The 19,952-nt window shown below is 36.8% G+C and overlaps 1 long non-coding RNA gene and 1 pseudogene across 1 annotated transcript; both read left to right on the top strand.

The window, feature by feature from the left end:
- Positions 1-2,730: 2,730 nt before the first annotated feature.
- Positions 2,731-5,703, top strand: LOC127953526 (uncharacterized). Its single transcript, XR_008153292.1, has 3 exons — positions 2,731-2,856; positions 4,878-4,998; positions 5,564-5,703. It is a non-coding gene; the product is annotated as an uncharacterized LOC127953526 (long non-coding RNA).
- A 3,964-nt stretch (positions 5,704-9,667) lies between these two features.
- Positions 9,668-11,398, top strand: LOC127953040 (zinc finger protein 239-like; annotated as a pseudogene).
- The last annotated feature ends 8,554 nt before the right edge of the window (positions 11,399-19,952 follow it).

Below are 19,952 nucleotides of genomic sequence, written 5' to 3'. Positions count from 1 at the left end.
ACAGACGTCAGGTGGTAAGAATCGAAACTCAAACGTAGTTTAGAAAACTAGTCCCGTCCGAATAGTGCTAAAGACAGGAAAACAAAGATGCAACAAAAGTAACAATGAAATTATTAATTAAAAAAGCTTGCCAATTCTTTTTATTTCAATGTGTTTTAAATGGGAAATAAAGCAATGCGAACGTAACCATTATAGAACACTCTGACCAAAATCAGCTGTTCAGTTGCGCGCTGCCTCCACTGCCAGTGTGAAAGCAAAAGAGGCGCGCGCTGCTTCTGCTCTGCCTACCTGCTAACGCGCTAGCTGCTTCTGCTCTGCTGCAGCTTGCGGTGTGAACCCGGCCTAAAACTGCTTCAAATATCTCTGTGTTGTTAACTTAGCTATCGGCGCCTAAGTACATCAAGTAAACAACATGCGATGTTGTCATCAAACTGCACTTTCCACATGTACACTTTAAAAAAACATAAAGTGGAACTTAGTCATTTTCCAAAACCGCTGAGCAAATATATACAGTTTCAATACATACCACATAGAGACGTCGTTGCTGATGCTGCTCTTGTTAAATTTCAGCCTCTGGATCTGATTCTGGATCATAAATATAGACTGTTTCATCGAGCGTATGCGCCTGGACCTAAGTTAACTTCTGGTCTGTTGGCTGCAGTGCCTTGCCTTACGCCATACGTCATTTGGAAAGGTTATTTTTAATTCATTTAATTGTTTTTTTTTTTTTTTTTTTAAATCAACTCGACTCCTCATGGCCTTCAAAATTGACTTGAAAAGTTGGTCTTTGTTTTGTCTGTCGGATTTGGTCCAAATTTAGCCCAAAAATAGATGTGAAATAACAGTGAAATTCTGCGTGACTTCCACGTGCTGTAATGTGCGCGCGCGCAGAACTGGAGCGGAGGACGTCACCATGGAAACGAGGCGGCAGCCCAACCGTCAAGCAGCTGATCGCTGACACTCAATGTGGTTTCACTTTTTTTTTTTAGGTAAGTTTAGTCTATTAAATTACACAAATAGTACATTAAAGTGTTCCTGACACTTTATTTCATGTAAATTATACACTTTCGTTTAATATTTACTTTATAGAAATGGTTTAGCGTCGTCAGAAAAAGTCCGTTAGCATCTCAAAGGTAAGGCTAAATACAAGAGGTAACGATAGACATGAGCTCTTGTTTATTAAGTTTGGGCTTTTAATGTCATCTTGTGTGTAGATGAGCTCGCTCTCTCTCTCTCTCTCTCTCTCTCTCTCTCTCTGTCTCTCTCTCTCTCCATATATATCAATGGATGAATGGAAGTAACTTAACCGAATTAATTTAACCCTAAATGTATCCACTGTTTAATCCTAAAATGTGCACTAACGTAACCGGATAACGTTACATCACTTACATAGAGCGTGAAAATGGACTGAAACCTTCAGGTTTTGATCTTTCATGGTAAACACATAAATACAAACTTGTTCTGTGATTTCAGAAGTGCCAGAAAAAAAACCTCTATGACACAGGAGAAGTTCCTGATTTTAACATTTCTGAAGGGAGCTGCTGACAGAGAGGATGAAAACATACACATTTTGATGTCCACGCTGTAGGAGCATTACTAAATAAGTAAAACTAAAATATATATATATTTATTGTAAATGATTATATAAATTATATATTCTGTGAATTATTATTTTTCTTTTCTGCATTTCACCTCTGCTATAGTATATGCCTTATACCTGGCATTGTATAATAAATATTGTTGTCTCTGTAACAGTATGCTTATGTTCCTAGGTTCTTCCATGCTGATGGCTGTGCTCTAGAGTCATATCTCCTGTCGAAGAACATTTTTAGACATTATGGACCATGAATAGTAAGCAATTCGTCAAACATACACCATTCAAAAATGTAAGGGTTAGATTTGTCATGTATTTCAAAGACATCTTTTATGCTCACCACTGCTGCATTTATTTGATTAAAATACAGTTAAATTGTGAAATTACAATTTTTTTAATAACTATTTTCTATTTAAGTTTGTTTTAATAAGTGATCAAAGCTGAATTTTCAGCATCAGTCTCCAGTGTCACACAATCCTTCAGAAATCATGCTTTGTTAAAACAAGAATAAAATTTTACAAAATATTCACATATAAAGCAGTTATTTGAAATTGTACTAATATTTCACAACATTACCATTTTTTTATGATCAAATAAATGCAGTTTTCTTAGTGTACATGAGACTTATTTCAGAAACATAAAAAAATCTCTATCTCCAAGCTACACACTCTCACTCCAAAGTGACTGTTAAAAATCATTTAAACTTTGTGTCAGTACATCATAAATAGGAAAAGGCATCAGATCACCGTCTGTGATTTGTTGTTTCGTGCCGCATCCAGTGTAAGAGAACATCACTGATTATAAAAGGCTCTGTTGTATTTTGTTGTGCTGTCCAGTGATGACACAGTGTTAGAACTCTTGTTAAATATCATTACATATGATGTATGTATGATGCCATTCAGCACTGATAGATCTTTTCTATTTCAGAGACTGAAAATCATTGATAAAGCACAAGGTTACTGTAACATATTTAAACAATATTAATAAGAATTAATAAAAATGCATCTGTGACTTAATATTGGTTCTTATTTTTCAGTGGAAAGTTCTCATTAAACACATAGCTTTCTTCTCATCTTTGTGCATTTTCAAACGTTGTGCATATTTCTTTATCGTTTTTTTGTTTAACTTCATAATATTGGTTGTCTTCTCTTGTTTCAGAGTTTAGCTCCAACCCCAGTTAAGCAGACCTGAGCAGCTGATCAAGGATCAGCAGAAACTCTGCAGAACGGTGGTCCTCCAGCCCAGGACTGGACACCAGTGTTGTAAGTCATTCTGTCTCTTTATAGTGCATGCTCAGAACATATTGCAGGAGATCTCAACATTGTCTCTTAAGGTCCACTTACATGCAGAGTTTTGCTCCAACCTGCAGTGCACTTGAACACATTAATCGAGGTCTAACTATTAGTGTTGTCACAGTACCAATTTCAGTACCAAAGCAAAACACAAAAACATGCTAATTATTATTAGTATTTTTAATTATTATTATTAGCCACACTTATGCTAACAATTAACTACTCTAATAACAGTGTTCATTTCAATCCGACATTCAAATTACAGTTATATATATATATCCTGATAAATACAGGTGCTGGTCATATAATTAAAATATCATCCAAAAGTTGATTTCACTAATTCCATTCAAAAAGTGAAACTTGTATATTATATTCATTCATTACACACAGACTGATATATTCCAAATCTTTATTTCTTTTAATTTTGATGTTTATAACTGACAACTAAGGAAAATCCCAAATTCAGTATCCCAGAAAATTTGAATATTGTGAAAAGGTTCAATATTGAAGAGACCTGGTGCCACACTCTAATCAGCTAATTAACTCAAAACAATTGCAAATCCTTTAAATGGTCTCTCAGTCTCGTTCTGTAGGCTACACAATCATGGGGAAGACTGCTGACTTAACCGTTGTCCAAAAGACGACCATTGACACTTTGCACAAGGAGGGGAAGACACAAAAGGTCATTGCTAAAGAGGCTGGCTGTTCACAGAGCTCTGCGTCCAAGAACATTAATAGAGAGGAGAAGGGAAGGAAAAGATGTAGTAGAAAATAAGTGTAGAAGCAATAGGGATAACTGCACCCTGGAGAGGATTGTGAAACAAAACCCATTCAAAAATGTGGGGGAGATTCACAAAGAGTGGACTGCAGCTGGAGTCAGTGCTTCAAGAACCACTACACACAGAGGTTCGCAAGACATGGGTTTCAGCTTCACATTCCTTGTGTCAAGCCACTCTTGAACAACATACAGAACCAGAAGTGTCTCGCTTCAAAAAGGACTGTACTGCTGCTGAGTAGTGATATATCAGACCCAAGAATGCAGAAGAGCTGAAGGTCACTCTCAGAGACACCTGGACTCTCATAACACCTGAGCAGTGCCACAGACTGATCGACTCCATGCCACACCGCACTGCTGCAGTCATTCAGGGGAAAGGAGCCTCAACTAAGTATTGAGTGCTGTACATGCTCATACTTTTCATGTTCATACTTTTCAGTTGGCCAAGATTTCTAAAAATCCTTTCTTTGTATTGGTCTTAAGTTATACTCTAATTTTTTTTAATGAATTTGGGATTTTCCTTAGTTGTCAGATATAAATAAATATATCAGTCTGTGTGTAATGAATGAATATAATATACAGGTTTCACTTTTTTAATTGAAATTATGATATTCTAATTATATGACGAGCACCTGTATACACAGAATGACTAATTGAACTGCTTTTATAGTTTTAATAATTAATTTATTTGTAATGAATAAAGGGATTTTACATTTGATTATTAGTTTTTCTTACTTGAATGCTTTTGTTCGGATGTAAAATAAAAAAGTGAATTATTATTAAGAAAAGAACTGCAGGAAAAGATGCAATGTTTCTCAGTGATTTTGGTTTGGAACCTTTAGAAAATAGAAAAGAGTTGACTTTGCCAACTCTTTCAACTTCAAACGGGCGTAGCTCAGTAATTTATATATATATATATATATATATATATATATATATATATATACAGTTATACATCATTTTGAAGGACTTTTTAATGAGAAAAAAAACCTCAACTGATTTTTGCTCATTGTGACTAACTTTGCCAGCACAGGTCACATATGCTACTTAATTTCCACTTGAGAGTGGTCAGATTTAAAGTCTGAGATTAGTCCATCAGTTCTTGAATTTCAATTTTTGTTTATGTGTGTGCGTGTGTGTGTGTGTGTGTGTGTGTGTGTGTGTGTGTGTGTGTGTGTGTGTGTGTGTGTGTGTGCGTGTGTGTGTTCAAAACAAGAGTGTCTGTCTTAGAAGCTGAAGAAAAAAGGCCACACCTTATAGGAAATAAACGCCTCCTAAGTGTATGGAAATACCTGGCTGAGGAGATCAGTGACATAAACCAGATAAAACTGTCAGTGGTAAGTGTTTGCATATCCATATCCGAATGGAATTGCTACATCCTCTTATCTAATATGACTCGAAGTGAATAGAGACTATGTACCATAAAAAGTAGATAATGTAATTATTCAAGCCTATTTGTGAAACTGGACCACAAAACCAGTTATAAGGATAATTGTTTTTATTTTATTTTTTAGATTTTTATTTCAATAATAATAATAAATACGTTTTCCATTGATGTATGGTTTGTTAGGAGGACAATATTTGTCTGAGATACAACTATTTGAAAATCTGGAATCTGATGGTGCTAAAAAATCTAAATATTGTGAAAAATATTTCAAATCCAGAGCAAAGCATTTTATTAATAAAAAATTAAGTTGATACATTTATGGTAGGGAATTTACAAAATATATTCATGGAACATTTTCTTTTTTTAAATCCTAATGATTTTAGGCATGAAAGAAAAATCAATAACTTTTTTGAGACTGCCATATAAATATATGTATGGATAATCTCACATACTGGTAATGTGGTATATTGTCCTAATGAATTGTCCCTTTTTTTTTCCTTTTTTTTTTTTTGCAGGTCTGAGACAGCTACAAGCCACAAAAAACAGTTCATAGTTCCTGCATTTCTATAATGCATTAATGAATAACAATAATTAAAATAAAATGTAATGTCAAGGTTTTGTGTTAATTCCAGCTATGTTGAGTATTCTGTGAATAATTTTGATTTTAGGTGCATATTCTTAATTCTTTGCAAAACAACTTGAACTGTTTGCTATTGAAAGGTTGGTATGAAGTTTAAATAAATAAAAACATTATATTCTTGACAAAACCTGTGTACAGTTTGTATTAATAATTTAAATTATTTACTTATATTAATTAATGGCCTAATTACCAGCTATCAGTTAAACATTCAAATCAGAACCAATATAAAACTGCAAAGAAAACTATTAAATATATGCAAATAAAGACCAGTACAAACTTGCAATGGAACCATCAGAACCATTACAAAACTGACGGAAACCATTAAATTTGTTTTAATAAAGACCAATACAAACTTGTAATGGAACCATCAGAACCATTACAAAACCAACAGAAACCATTAAATTTGTTTTAATAAAGACCAATACAAACTTGTAATGGAACCATTACAAAACCAACAGAAACCATTAAATTAGTTTTAATAAAGACCAATACAAACTTGTAATGGAACCATCAGAATCATTACAAAACCAACAGAAACCATTAAATTTGTTTTAATAAAGACCCATACAAACTTGCAATGGAACCATCAGAACCATTACAAAACCAACAGAAACCATTACATTTGTTTTAATAAAGACCAATACAAACTTGTAATGGAACCATTACAAAACCAACAGAAACCATTAAATTTGTTTTAATAAAGATCAACACAAACTTGTAATGGAACCATCAGAACCAATACAAAACTGTGATGGAAACCATTATGTGCAAATCGTGACCAATACAAACTTGTAATGGAAACCAATACAAACCAATAAATCCTAATGGAATATGCCCAAAACACACTACGTAATGGAAACCATTTGGTAATGGTTTTAATGGTTAATTGCTGATGGTTTGTAATGGTTTTGTAATGGACACCATTAGAATTTCTGTAATGGTTTCTATTGTTTTTTTCAGCAGGGAATAAACATGAGTAACGTTACGTACTGCACTTTTATTAATAACAATTCCTTACATTTATGTGTTTAAATATCAAAGCAAGGCACAGGTGTTTTTACATCGCTGTATTTCTGAAGGAAGACTTGCATGTTATATGCCTGGTAAAGCAGCGTGTGAGCGTAGCTCTGCTTTGTTTACAGCGGTTACTGGGGAAACCTTTTTTTCTCGTGCTTTATGTCTATGCTTTAAAACATCTCCTGCTGGCAAATAATGAATTTGCATATTCATTAAGTCCGCCTGATCCACGCAGCAAACATATTTTGTTTGTTAACCATGGTTTGTTTTGGATGATGGTTTTTTCCTCATGGTAATGTCACAGCTTCCAAACGCTCTCAACGCAAAGCCTACTCGCGCTCGTGATTCTTTAGCTCCGCCCACACGTCACGCCTCCAGCGGCTCATGTTTTTCCGGGAAAAATCGGTACAGACTATCTTTCTCTTATAAATATAATAAAACTAAAGACTTTTTGTAGTTATGAAGGATGCAGTACTACTCTATAGGTACTCAAGATTAACAGGATATTGAGTGAAAACGAGCATTTCACCCCCCCCCCCTTTAATAAAACATGAACAAATACATGGTGAACTACTGTATTCAATACAGTATTTTTATTATCTGACATGAATTTGACAGTATTATTTATTTTCTTAAGTGAAAAATTACTTCAAATGCAGCCAAAAATCTAACTAAAAAATCTTTGAGTGTCTGTGTTTATGATATGACAGTTTTCTCAAATGAAACGGTAAATTCTCATGAAGTTACGGTTTATGCGTTCGTGTCCTCATATAGTGACACACGGCAGAGACTACAAAACAGCAAGCTCCCGCGCATCTGCGCCTGTCACCTACAGAGATGTTGAATTTGCAGAAGTAATATTTAAATAGTATTTTGCAGTTTAATATTCACAGACACTAGTATACATTGGGCTACTGTCTGGAGCCCTGCGCTTTGACTAACACGGAAGTGACTGAACGCAGCTGCAGGTACCGAATATACTCGGAAATCGGTAACTACCGGTACTTCAGAGACATACTGCTAACAACTGATTTATAATATAAAAGCGGCTTCACTGTCTGTTCGCAGTTTAGAACGAGATGAGCGATCCAGTCATATATAGATCAGTGCTGCTAACGCGTTTTCATTTCTTCTTCGCTGTTCAAAAACAGGGTTTGCTTGTGGCAACACAGCACAACTTCCTGTGTTTGCAATGCATTCTGAACAGCGAAGAAGAACCATGCAGCGGTTAGGCAACACTAGCGGTCATAACTAGATTTTGTGTAAGAAAATGGTATCGGATTGGTATATGGGTTCATATACTCGCCGATGCCAGAATTTGTTGTGGTATTGGGGATATTTCCGATTAAGGGTGCTCCGATCACGATCGGCCGATCGTTATGTGCATCTTGTCAGTAAAGCCGGTTCTCTAATCAGCGGTTAATTCCATCAGGTGCGTGATTTCACATAGAGCAGCTGTTACTACACAGAGCCGTTGTTAATAGAGAAGATGCGCAAATCCACTTCATTTTCAGCGTTTTTTGGTGCATCTTCTCAGTTAACAACTGCTCTGTGTAGTAACAGCTGCTCTATGTGAAATCAGGCACCTGATGGAATTAACCGCTGATTAGAGAACCGGCTTTACTGACGAGATGCGCATAACGATAGGCCGATCGTGATCGGAGCACCCCTATTTCCGATACAAGTATCGGAATAAGAACAACTCTAATCAAAAGCAATCCTATGGGTCTTAATGAACTTTGTTTTTCTGCTTCCATAAAAGTAAACATATTGTTTTCCTTGTTTATCTAAAAGTGCTCTTTTTCGCCTTTTATTGTGGGCAGCCTCACCCCTGTTTCACACCGCAAGCGTGAGCGGTGCGCGAGCAGCGCGTCCGTGCAACTACACTGTCACTGCAGCAGCAGCTGCAAAGCATGTTCGGCAGAAAATATAACCATTTCAAACAATGGGTATAATACTTTCAACATTTGTTTTTATAACAATACACCATACTTTCACCCAAAACGATTAATTAAAAAGTTTAAATGGGTAAATACATGATTGTTATGCTTAATTTTCTTTTCTGGCAGAATTGTTAAAACACTAGACATTGTCGTTGTTGTTAAAACTCTTGACATGCTTATTCTGTGCATTTTGAACAAGTTTTGTGTATCTTGATATGCCACACCTGTGAGGTGGATGGATTATCTCGGCAAAGGAGAAGTGCTCACTAACGCAGATTAAGACAATTTTTAAGTGAAATAGGCCTTTTGTGTACACAGGAAAAGACTTAAATCGTTGAGTTAAGCTCATGAAAAAGGGGGCAAAATCTAAAGTGTTGCGTTAATAATTTTGTGTTTATATATATATATATATATATATATATATATATATATATATATATATATTTATATATATATATGTATGTATAAATATTACCGTTTACATTAATATATTATTATATAATTTATAATATTAATATTATATAATACAGTTTATATTACCGAGGGCGCTCTATGCTTCTCAGTGCTCCTGTAGCGTACCAAAGAAAGCATAGAGCTCCCTCTCGCGGCTGGAGATGGTAATGTTTTATCTTGGTTCTTGGTTCTACATAAATGCGACTTATAGTCCGGTGCGACTTATAGTCTGAAAAATATGGTAAATATATACATTTTACTAGGTCTATGATGGTGGTAAAGTGGTAAAAATCTGCCACCATCACAGCCCTAGTAAAATTTATTTATTTCTTGTTTTATATAGCTTAAAGACCCTGGGGTCAAACTGACCGAAAAGAAAAATAATGCTTAAAAATGTTTACCGGGTCTCCCTATTAAATTTTTAAAACACATTACAGTAACATTCCAGTAGACAAGACAGTAAATCTAAAGCAAGAAAAGTAAATTGTGTAATTTACAGATGTTCTCTCAGCTTTCAACAATGTACCAAAAAATAAATAATTTTTACTTTTATTTCAGAGCTCATTGAAGAAAAAGAGGAAAATGAAGAATCAAGTGAAATTGAAGAGAAAAATCATGTTAAAACTGGTGGAAAACATTTGATTTGCTCTCAAACCAAACAAAAAAATAAGAAATCTTTCACCTGCACTCAGTGTGGAAAGAGTTTCACATGTAAATAAAATCTCAAGTGTCACATGAGAGTTCATACTGGAGAGAAACCATTCACTTGCGATCAGTGCGGGAAGAGTTTCACACAATCATCAAGCCTTAAGTATCACATGAACATCCACACTGGAGAGAAGCAGCACGCATGTGATCAATGCGGTAAAATCTTTTTATGGGCTTCACTTCTGAAGAAACACTTGAAAGTTCATGCAAAGGAGAAACCACATCCATGTAATTTGTGTAGTAAGAGTTTTTTGCATCTACAAAGTTTAAAAGAACATCAGAAAATACATACTGGTGTGAGAGAGTACGTGTGCTTTGGGTGTGTAAAGACTTTTAGTTCAGCAAGCAGATTAAAACTGCATGAGTGGATTCACACTGGAGAGAAACCTTATGAGTGTTCACATTGTGACCAGAGATTCAGTCATTCATCAAGTTTGAAAACACATGAGAGGATCCACACTGGAGAGAAACCTTACAAGTGTTCACACTGTGACAAGAGATTCAGTCGTTCATCAAATCTGAAAACACATGAGAGGATCCACACTGGAGAGAAACCTTACAAGTGTTCACACTGTGACAAGAGATTCAGTGATTCATCAAGTTTGAAAACACATGAGAGGATCCACACTGGAGAGAAACCTTACAGGTGTTCACACTGTGACAGGAAATTTAGTCGTTCAATAAATTTGAAAACACACGAGAGGATTCACACTGGAGAGAAAGCGCATCACCGCAATTTACCTGCGAAGCGTTTCATTAAGTCATCTGTTACACACAGTCATACAAAAACCAATCACAGTAAGGCCCCCCACACACGGAGACGCATTTATGCGTTTCGTCCAGATGAATCCGGCATTCGGGGGAGTGAAAACGCAATAAAAAAAAAAAAAAAAAAACAGGTGCCAGAGTAGATAAATCTGAAAATGACACCTTTGGGTTTTATGTACTGCCAATCCATATATTTTGTGAAACGGTGTACCGTATTTTCCGGACTATAAGTCAAACTTTTTTTCAGTCTGGCTGGTCCTGCGACTTATAGTCAGGTGCGACTTATTTATCAAGATTAATTTGACATGAACTGAGAGAAATGAACCAAGAGAAATCATTACCGTCTACAGCCGCGAGAGGGCACTGAAGACATAGAGCGCTCGCGGCTGTAGACGGTAATGTTTTCTTTTGGTTCTTGGTTCTAAATGAACACGACTTATAGTCCAGTGCGACTTACATATGTTTTTTTCCTCATCATGAAATATTTTTGAACTGATTCGACTTATATTCAGGTGCGACTTATAGTCCTAAAAATATGGTAGTCATCACCCCACGTCTTGACCATAGTCAGACACCGCTACATTTTACATTTAACACCAACAACAATGGACAACTATATGTTTGTGTTTATTCTGCAGAAACTACTCAGACAATTAGCTTGACTAAACTTGGTAGCAGAGCAGAAATTAAAAAGTGCTTTATTTTCTTCAGGTAAGTTGAACTGTTACTGTTGGTTACAGTTAAGTCTAATGCGTTACTGTTGCAAATCATTGCTGACAGAATGCAGTGTTTATAATCTAGAGATTGTAAAGAGGATGTAGCACACGCACTGTCAAGTCAAGTGCCAGTGGATTACAGACTTGCTCCCGCGAGACCCGATGCAACAGAGAGCGGTGTGGGACAAGTGTGTGTGTGCAGGACATCTATTGCACAAAAGCAAAATGAACTCATATAAAATATAAACGATTTACAGGTGCAAGTGTATGCATAGCTTCTATTTAGGCTATACACAAATCCGCCGAAACACGGAAGTAAAGCAGCGTCGCTATTACTGCATGCCTTGCTGCTAAGGAAGTAGCAGAAGTAGCGTGTCCTGTAGGCGCTGTAGCAGATGTTAGCGTTACGAAAGGTTATTTAGGTTTTTTTAGCATGTATGCGGTCCAGTGATGCCGGGTTGTGTGGTTGGCTGTTTTAAAACAGAACAAAATTCATGTACCTTTGTTGCACATTGACTGCACATGTTCACGGCCATACGAATTAAACCAAGTTCCTAGTCAAGTGGAGGAGTATTTATTGTTTGAATTTCATAATAAAATTGACAGAATCTGAGAGCTGAGATTTTTTTTCTGTCATAAGAGACCTACTCTGTCTAGTCTGTCAGACTCCCTGTCCTCTTTGCTGCGCGGTTTTTCAGTGCATGAAAAAATGGATGTGCGGCGTGAGAGCGTGTGAAAAGACAATTGCGTGTCTCACATTTTATTGCATTTGTATTAGTTGTTTGAAGAGTAAAAAAAATTCTGTGGGTCTTTACGCAAATACAATCAGCAAGTCGGTCGGACTAAAAGGGGGAAAAAAATAATTAATTGGGTCAGTCCTAAATTGACAGGGTCGGTCGGGTTATGGCAAACAAGAATATTTTTAAGGATGGCCTAATAGTTTTTGAAGCTTGTGAACATATTAGCAACACTGCTAGTAACGACAGCGTTCGGTTTTATTGTCGTCATCAATTAATACACTTCTTAATTACATTACATATTTTTACATCATTACTGTGGCGAGGGGTGGCGTGGTTTAGCGGAATCTGCAACGGGAGAGAGACGGGGGGAGCAGAGCGAGGCGTAAGTAGGTCAAGTGCAAATAACGAACACGTGTGTTTGATTGCAGTAATTGGCGTGGAGAGACTGGATATAAGCCGAGTCACCGCAGAGAGAAAGAGAGAGAGACACGCTGGGACCTCGTCGTGCACTGGGAAGCTGAAAACCCGGAAGTAAGCTGAAACACGGAAGTAAAGCAGCGTCGCTATTACTGCATGCCTTGCTGCTAAGGAAGTAGCAGAAGTAGCGTGTCCTGTAGGCGCTGTAGCAGATGTTAGCGTTACGAAAGGTTATTTAGGTTTTTTTAGCATGTATGCGGTCCAGTGATGCCGGGTTGTGTGGTTGGCTGTTTTAAAACAGAACAAAATTCATGTACCTTTGTTGCACATTGACTGCACATGTTCACGGCCATACGAATTAAACCAAGTTCCTAGTCAAGTGGAGGAGTATTTATTGTTTGAATTTCATAATAAAATTGACAGAATCTGAGAGCTGAGATTTTTTTTCTGTCATAAGAGACCTACTCTGTCTAGTCTGTCAGACTCCCTGTCCTCTTTGCTGCGCGGTTTTTCTGTGCATGAAAAAATGGATGTGCGGCGTGAGAGCGTGTGAAAAGACAATTGCGTGTCTCACATTTTATTGCATTTGTATTAGTTGTTTGAAGAGTAAAAAAAATTCTGTGGGTCTTTACGCAAATACAATCAGCAAGTCGGTCGGACTAAAAGGGGGAAAAAAATAATTAATTGGGTCAGTCCTAAATTGACAGGGTCGGTCGGGTTATGGCAAACAAGAATATTTTTAAGGATGGCCTAATAGTTTTTGAAGCTTGTGAACATATTAGCAACACTGCTAGTAACGACAGCGTTCGGTTTTATTGTCGTCATCAATTAATACACTTCTTAATTACATTACATATTTTTACATCATTACTGTGGCGAGGGGTGGCGTGGTTTAGCGGAATCTGCAACGGGAGAGAGACGGGGGGAGCAGAGCGAGGCGTAAGTAGGTCAAGTGCAAATAACGAACACGTGTGTTTGATTGCAGTAATTGGCGTGGAGAGACTGGATATAAGCCGAGTCACCGCAGAGAGAAAGAGAGAGAGACACGCTGGGACCTCGTCGTGCACTGGGAAGCTGAAAACCCGTTATTGAAGTCATTGACTGTGTTTGAGCAGTAGTTTGCTGTTCATGCCCAGAGGGCATCGTGATTTGTTTGTTATTGTTAAATAAACGAGCGTCCCAGCAACAAGCCGACCCCTGCCTTCTTCCTTCCTATTAAGACTGTGTTGAACCTTGCTACAATTACATTATGTTTTCAATAAGTTACCTTTATCAGTAAGTTTTGGCCACTGCCTTTCATCATCTACCCAATGTTCCCTTTCACCAGACATTTTCTTTAATTAGCAGGAGTCGCTTTCATTGAAATGTTATTAGAGGGCACAGGCAAGTGTCACACTGTCAAACTTCGCAGGCACGCAGTAATGACTGCAGGCAAGATGGCGGCGCCCATAGAGTTCCCGCCGGATTTGTGTATAACAAGGATTGATGGGAGATACTGATCCAAAAGCATACCTTTTGTTAATTTCTTGTTTGTTTAATTTCTTCCTTTAATATAGGCTAAGTTTGTCATTGTTGCTGTTTTCATTTAAAATAAATAAAACATTGAACCACGAATTAAGCATTTGTTTTAAAAAGGGGAAAATACTTTATTTATTTTGGTTGCAATATCCATCTTATTTTTTATTGTTAATAAAAGTAAGATCTTTAAATGCCTATGGGAATTTGTATCATTGTACTATTTTATTGCTAATGTCAGCTTTTAAGTCAAGTCACCTTTATTTATATAGCGCTTTAAACAAAATACATTGCTTCAACGCAACAGAACAACATTCATTAGGAAAACAGTGTGTCAATAATGCAAAATGACCGTTCAAGGCAGTTCATCTTTGAATTCAGTGATGTCATCTCTGTTCAGTTTAAATAGTGTCTGTGCATTTATTTGCAATCAATTCAACGATTTTACTGTAGATGAAGTGATTATGAAGTGATAGTGTTTAGGCGCCAAATAGGAAAAGGATCTGCCGCCCGTAGTTGATTTTGATATTCTAGGTATTATCAAATTGCCTGAGTTTTGAGAACGTAGAGGAGTATAATGTAAAAGGAGCTCATTCAAATACTGAGGTGCTAAACCATTCAGGGCTTTGTAAGTAATAAGCAATATTAAAAAATCTATACAATGTTTGATAGGGAGCCAATGCAGTGTTGACAGGACCGGGCTAATATGGTCATACTTCCTGGTTCTAGTAAGAACTCTTACTGCTACGTTTTGGACTAGCTGTAGTTTGTTTACCAAGCGTGCTGAACAACCACCCAATAAAGCATTACAATAATCTAACCTTGAGATCATAAATGCATGGATTAACATTTCTGCATTTGACATTGAGAGCATAGGCCGTAATTTAGATATATTTTTGAGATGTAAAAATGCAGTTTTACAAATGCTAGAAACGTGGCTATCTAAGGAAAGATTGCGATCAAAGAGCACACCTAGGTTCCTAACTGATGACGAAGAATTGACAGAGCAACCATCAAGCCTTAGACAGTGTTCTAGGTTATTACAAGCAGAGTTTTTAGGTCCTATAATTAACACCTCTGTTTTTTCTGAATTTAGCAGTAAGAAATTACTCGTCATCCAATTTTTTATATCGACTTTGCATTGCATTAGTTTTTCAAATTGGTGTGTTTCACCGGGCCGCGAAGAAATATAGAGCTGAGTATCATCAGCATAACAGTGAAAGCTAACACCATGTTTCCTGATGATATCTCCCAAGGGTAACATATAAAGCATGAAGAGTAGCGGCCCTGGTACTGAGGCTTAAGGTACTCCATATTGCACTTGTGATCGAATTGTTTTAATTAATAATCTAATAATGAATCACAAATTACTATAGTTTTAAAGAAAGGGAAAATCCAAAGCCTTTTAAATTTTTGTGTTACAATGCAGACAAAACATTTTCCTTATGCATACTGTTAATAAAAGTTCAAAGTTTAATATAAGAGAACTTGTTGTCCCACTGTTTTAGCCTGTTTTGTTAATAATAATAATAGGTTAATAATGAGCCACAAACTAAGTATTTGTTTGAAGTAAGGGGAAAATGTAGATTCATTATGGATATTTTTATTGTGTGATAACTGATATGTCACTGATTCTTGAGAATTTGGATAAAACAGGATTTAATTTAGAAAATAAAAAGTTAGTTAAATTACAAAATCTGAAGGTATATCTTTATAGAACAAGGTCTTGGCTGTTCAGCAATGTCCTGGTGCAACCTCCCCATTTTGTATTTTTTTCATAAAATAGGGGTTTTTCCAGTTATTACTTAGTTTCTGTTGACACCGTCAGACACAATATAAATCTAATATTTGTTTTATTTATTTTGTCTAATATGTATTTAGAGTTTTTAAATAATTATATTGCATACTTAGTACATATATATGCTGTTAAATGTTGAATATTCACTTTTGGAAATTTTTTATACTGTTTCACATGCACTCCTTTAAAAGATCTAACGTCATATAACGTTTACTTTAAGCCTAAATATAAAAATGTATGTTTTTTTATTTAACAAACATATTTTCGTATTAAAATAGATTATTTCTTTAATAACAGCTCTGAAGAAACATATTGTAAGCATATTCATTTAAAACAAGTAGAACTACCTCTGACGGTGGTGACACTAATCTGACGGTGGTGACAGTGGCCTCATTACAACATACAATTCCAAAATGTATACCACTCAAGTCAATGGCTTCCTTTTTAACAACTTTATTTAACTATTTTGTCCAAAAAATAACACTGTGATAAACATGTTTCAAGGAATATAAGATACAATTAAGCAATATTTAAAAGTACCACATCCCCATATCATCAATTATAAAAAGACTGGCCCAACTAACCAATCACAGCACACACTGGCCCAGCTAATCAATCACAACACACACTTGCTAAGATAACCAATCACAACACACACTGGCCCAGCTAACCAATCACAACACACACTGGCCCAGCTAACCAATCACAGCACATACTGGCCTGTTAACCAATCACAACACACACTTGTCCCAGCTAACCAATCACAGCACATACTGGCCTGCTAACCAATCACAACACACACTGGCCCAGCTAACCAATCACAACACACACTGGCCCAGCTAACCAATCACAATAAACACTGGCCCAGCTAACCTTTCACAACACACACTGGCCCAGCTTACTATCAATCAATCACCTTTATTTATATAGTGCTTTAAACAAAATACATTGCGCCAAAGCACTGAACAACATTCATTTGGAAAACAGTGTCTCAATAATGCAAAATGATAGTTAAAGGCAGTTCATCATTGAATTCATTGATGTCATCTCTGTTCAGTTGAAATAGTGTCTGTTTTAATTTGCAATCAAGTCAACGATATCGCTGTAGATGAAGTGACCCCAACTAAGCAAGCCAGAGGCGACAGCGGCAAGGAACCGAAACTCCATCAGTGACAGAATGGAGAAAAAAACCTTGGGAAAAACCAGGCTCAGTTGGGGGGCCAGTTCTCCTCTGACCAGACGAAACCAGTAGTTCAATTCCAGGCTGCAGCAAAGTCAGATTGTGCAGAAGAATCATCTGTTTCCTGTGGTCTTGTCCTGGTGCTCCTCTGAGACAAGGTCTTTACAGGGGATCTGTATCTGGGGCTCTAGTTGTCCTGGTCTCCGCTGTCTTTCAGGGCAGTAGAGGTCCTTTCTAGGTGCTGATCCACCATCTGGTCTGGATACGTACTGGATCCGGGTGACTGCAGTGACCCTCTGATCTGGACACAGACTGGATCTGGTGGCCACGGTGACCTCGGAACAAGAGAGAAACAGACAAATATTAGCGTAGATGCCATTCTTCTAATGATGTAGAAAGTACGGAGTTATGTGAAGTGTTCCGGTTCCAGTTTACCTAATTAATGCAGCCTAAAAATCCTTTAACGGATTTGGATATTAAAAGCATATTAGTATGTTATGTGTATGCCAGGTTAAAGAGATGGGTCTTTAATCTAGATTTAAACTGCAAGAGTGTGTCTGCCTCCAGAACAATGTTAGGTAGGTTATTCCAGAGTTTAGGGGCCAAATAGGAAAAGGATCTGCCGCCCGCAGTTGATTTTGATATTCTAGGTATTATCAAATTGCCTGAGTTTTGAGAACGTAGCGGACGTAGAGGAGTATAATGTAAAAGGAGCTCATTCAAATACTGAGGTGCTAAACCATTCAGGGCTTTATAAGTAATAAGCAATATTTTAAAATCTATACGATGTTTGATAGGGAGCCAGTGCAGTGTGGACAGGACCGGGCTAATATGGTCATACTTCCTGGTTCTAGTAAGAACTCTTGCTGCTGCATTTTGGACTAGCTGTAGTTTGTTTACCAAGCGTGCAGAACAACCACCCAATAAAGCATTACAGTAGTCTAACCTTGAAGTCATAAATGCATGGATTAACATTTCTGCATTTGACATTGAGAGCATAGGCCGTAATTTAGATATATTTTTGAGATGGAAAAATGCAGTTTTACAAATGCTAGAAACGTGGCTTTCTAAGGAAAGATTGCGATCAAGTAGCACACCTAGGTTCCTAACTGATGACGAAGAATTGACAGAGCAACCATCAAGTCTTAGACAGTGTTCTAGGTTATTACAAGTAGAGTTTTTAGGCCCTATGATTAACACCTCTGTTTTTTCTGAATTTAGCATTAAGAAATTACTCGTCATCCAATTTTTTATATCGACTATGCATTCCATTAGTTTTTCAAATTGGTGTGTTTCACCGGGCTGCGAGGAAATATAGAGCTGCGTATCATCAGCATAACAGTGAAAGCTAACACCATGTTTCCTGATGATATCTCCCAAGGGTAACATATAAAGCGTGAAGAGTAGCGGCCCTAGAACTGAGCCTTGAGGTACTCCATACTGCACTTGTGATCGATATGATACATCTTCATTCACTGCTACGAACTGATGGCGGTCATATAAGTACGATTTAAACCATGCTAATGCACTTCCACTGATGCCAACAAAGTGTTCAAGTCTATGCAAAAGAATGTTGTGGTCAATTGTGTCAAACGCAGCACTAAGATCCAATAAAACTAATAGAGAGATACACCCACGATCAGATGATAAGAGCAGATCATTTGTAACTCTAAGGAGAGCAGTCTCAGTACTATGATACGGTCTAAATCCTGACTGGAAATCCTCACATATACCATTTTTCTCTAAGAAGGAATATAATTGTGAGGATACCACCTTTTCTAGTATCTTGGACAGAAAAGGGAGATTCGAGATTGGTCTATAATTAACTAGTTCTCTGGGGTCAAGTTGTGGCTTTTTTATGAGAGGCTTAATAACAGCCAGTTTGAAGGTTTTGGGGACATGTCCTAATAACAATGAGGAATTAATAATAGTCAGAAGAGGACCTATGACTTCTGGAAGCACCTCTTTTAAGAGCTTAGATGGTATAGGGTCTAACATACATGTTGTAAGTTTAGATGATTTAACAAGTTTATACAATTCTTCCTCTCCTATAGTAGAGAATGAGTGGAACTGTTCCTCAGGGGGTCTATAGTGCACTGTCTGATGCGAAACTGTAGCTGACGGCTGAATGGTTGCAATTTTATCTCTAATAGTATCGATTTTAGAAGTAAAGTAGTTCATAAAGTCATTACTGCTGTGGTGTTGGGAAATGTCAACACTTGTTGAGGCTTTATTTTTCGTTAATTTAGCCACTGTATTGAATAAATACCTGGGGTTATGTTTGTTTTCTTCTAAAAGAGAAGAAAAGTAATCAGATCTAGCAGTTTTTAATGCTTTTCGGTAGGATATGCTACTTTCCCGCCAAGCAATACGAAATACCTCTAGTTTTGTTTTCCTCCAGCTGCGCTCCATTTTTCGGGCTGCTCTCTTTAGGGTGCGAGTATGCTCATTATACCATGGTGTCAAACTGTTTTCCTTAACCTTTCTTAAGCGTAAAGGAGCAACTGTATTTAAAGTGCTAGAAAAGAGAGATTCCATAGTTTCTGTTACATCATCAAGTTGTTCTGAGGTTTTGGATATGCTAAGGAATTCGGATACATCAGGAAGATAACTTAAAAAGCAGTCTTTTGTGGTAGAAGTGATGGTTCTTCGATACTTGTAACAAGAAGTAGAATTTACAATTTTGGCTATATGAAGTTTACACAGAACTAAATAATGATCTGAGATATCATCACTTGGCTGAATAATTTCAACACTATCAACATCAATTCCATGTGACAGTATTAAATCTAGAGTATGATTTCGACAATGAGTAGGTCCTGAAACGTGTTGTCTAACACCAATAGAGTTCAGAATGTCTATAAATGCTGATCCCAATACATCTTTTTCATTATCGACATGGATATTAAAATCACCAACTATTAAGACTTTATCTGCAGCCAGAACTAACTCGGATGTAAAATCACCAAACTCTTTAATAAAGTCTGTATGGTGCCCTGGTGGCCTGTA

This window comes from Carassius gibelio, chromosome B3, assembly GCF_023724105.1.
Source record: "Carassius gibelio isolate Cgi1373 ecotype wild population from Czech Republic chromosome B3, carGib1.2-hapl.c, whole genome shotgun sequence".
NCBI lineage: Eukaryota > Metazoa > Chordata > Actinopteri > Cypriniformes > Cyprinidae > Carassius > Carassius gibelio.
This window is presented reverse-complemented; position numbering and strand designations above follow the sequence as displayed.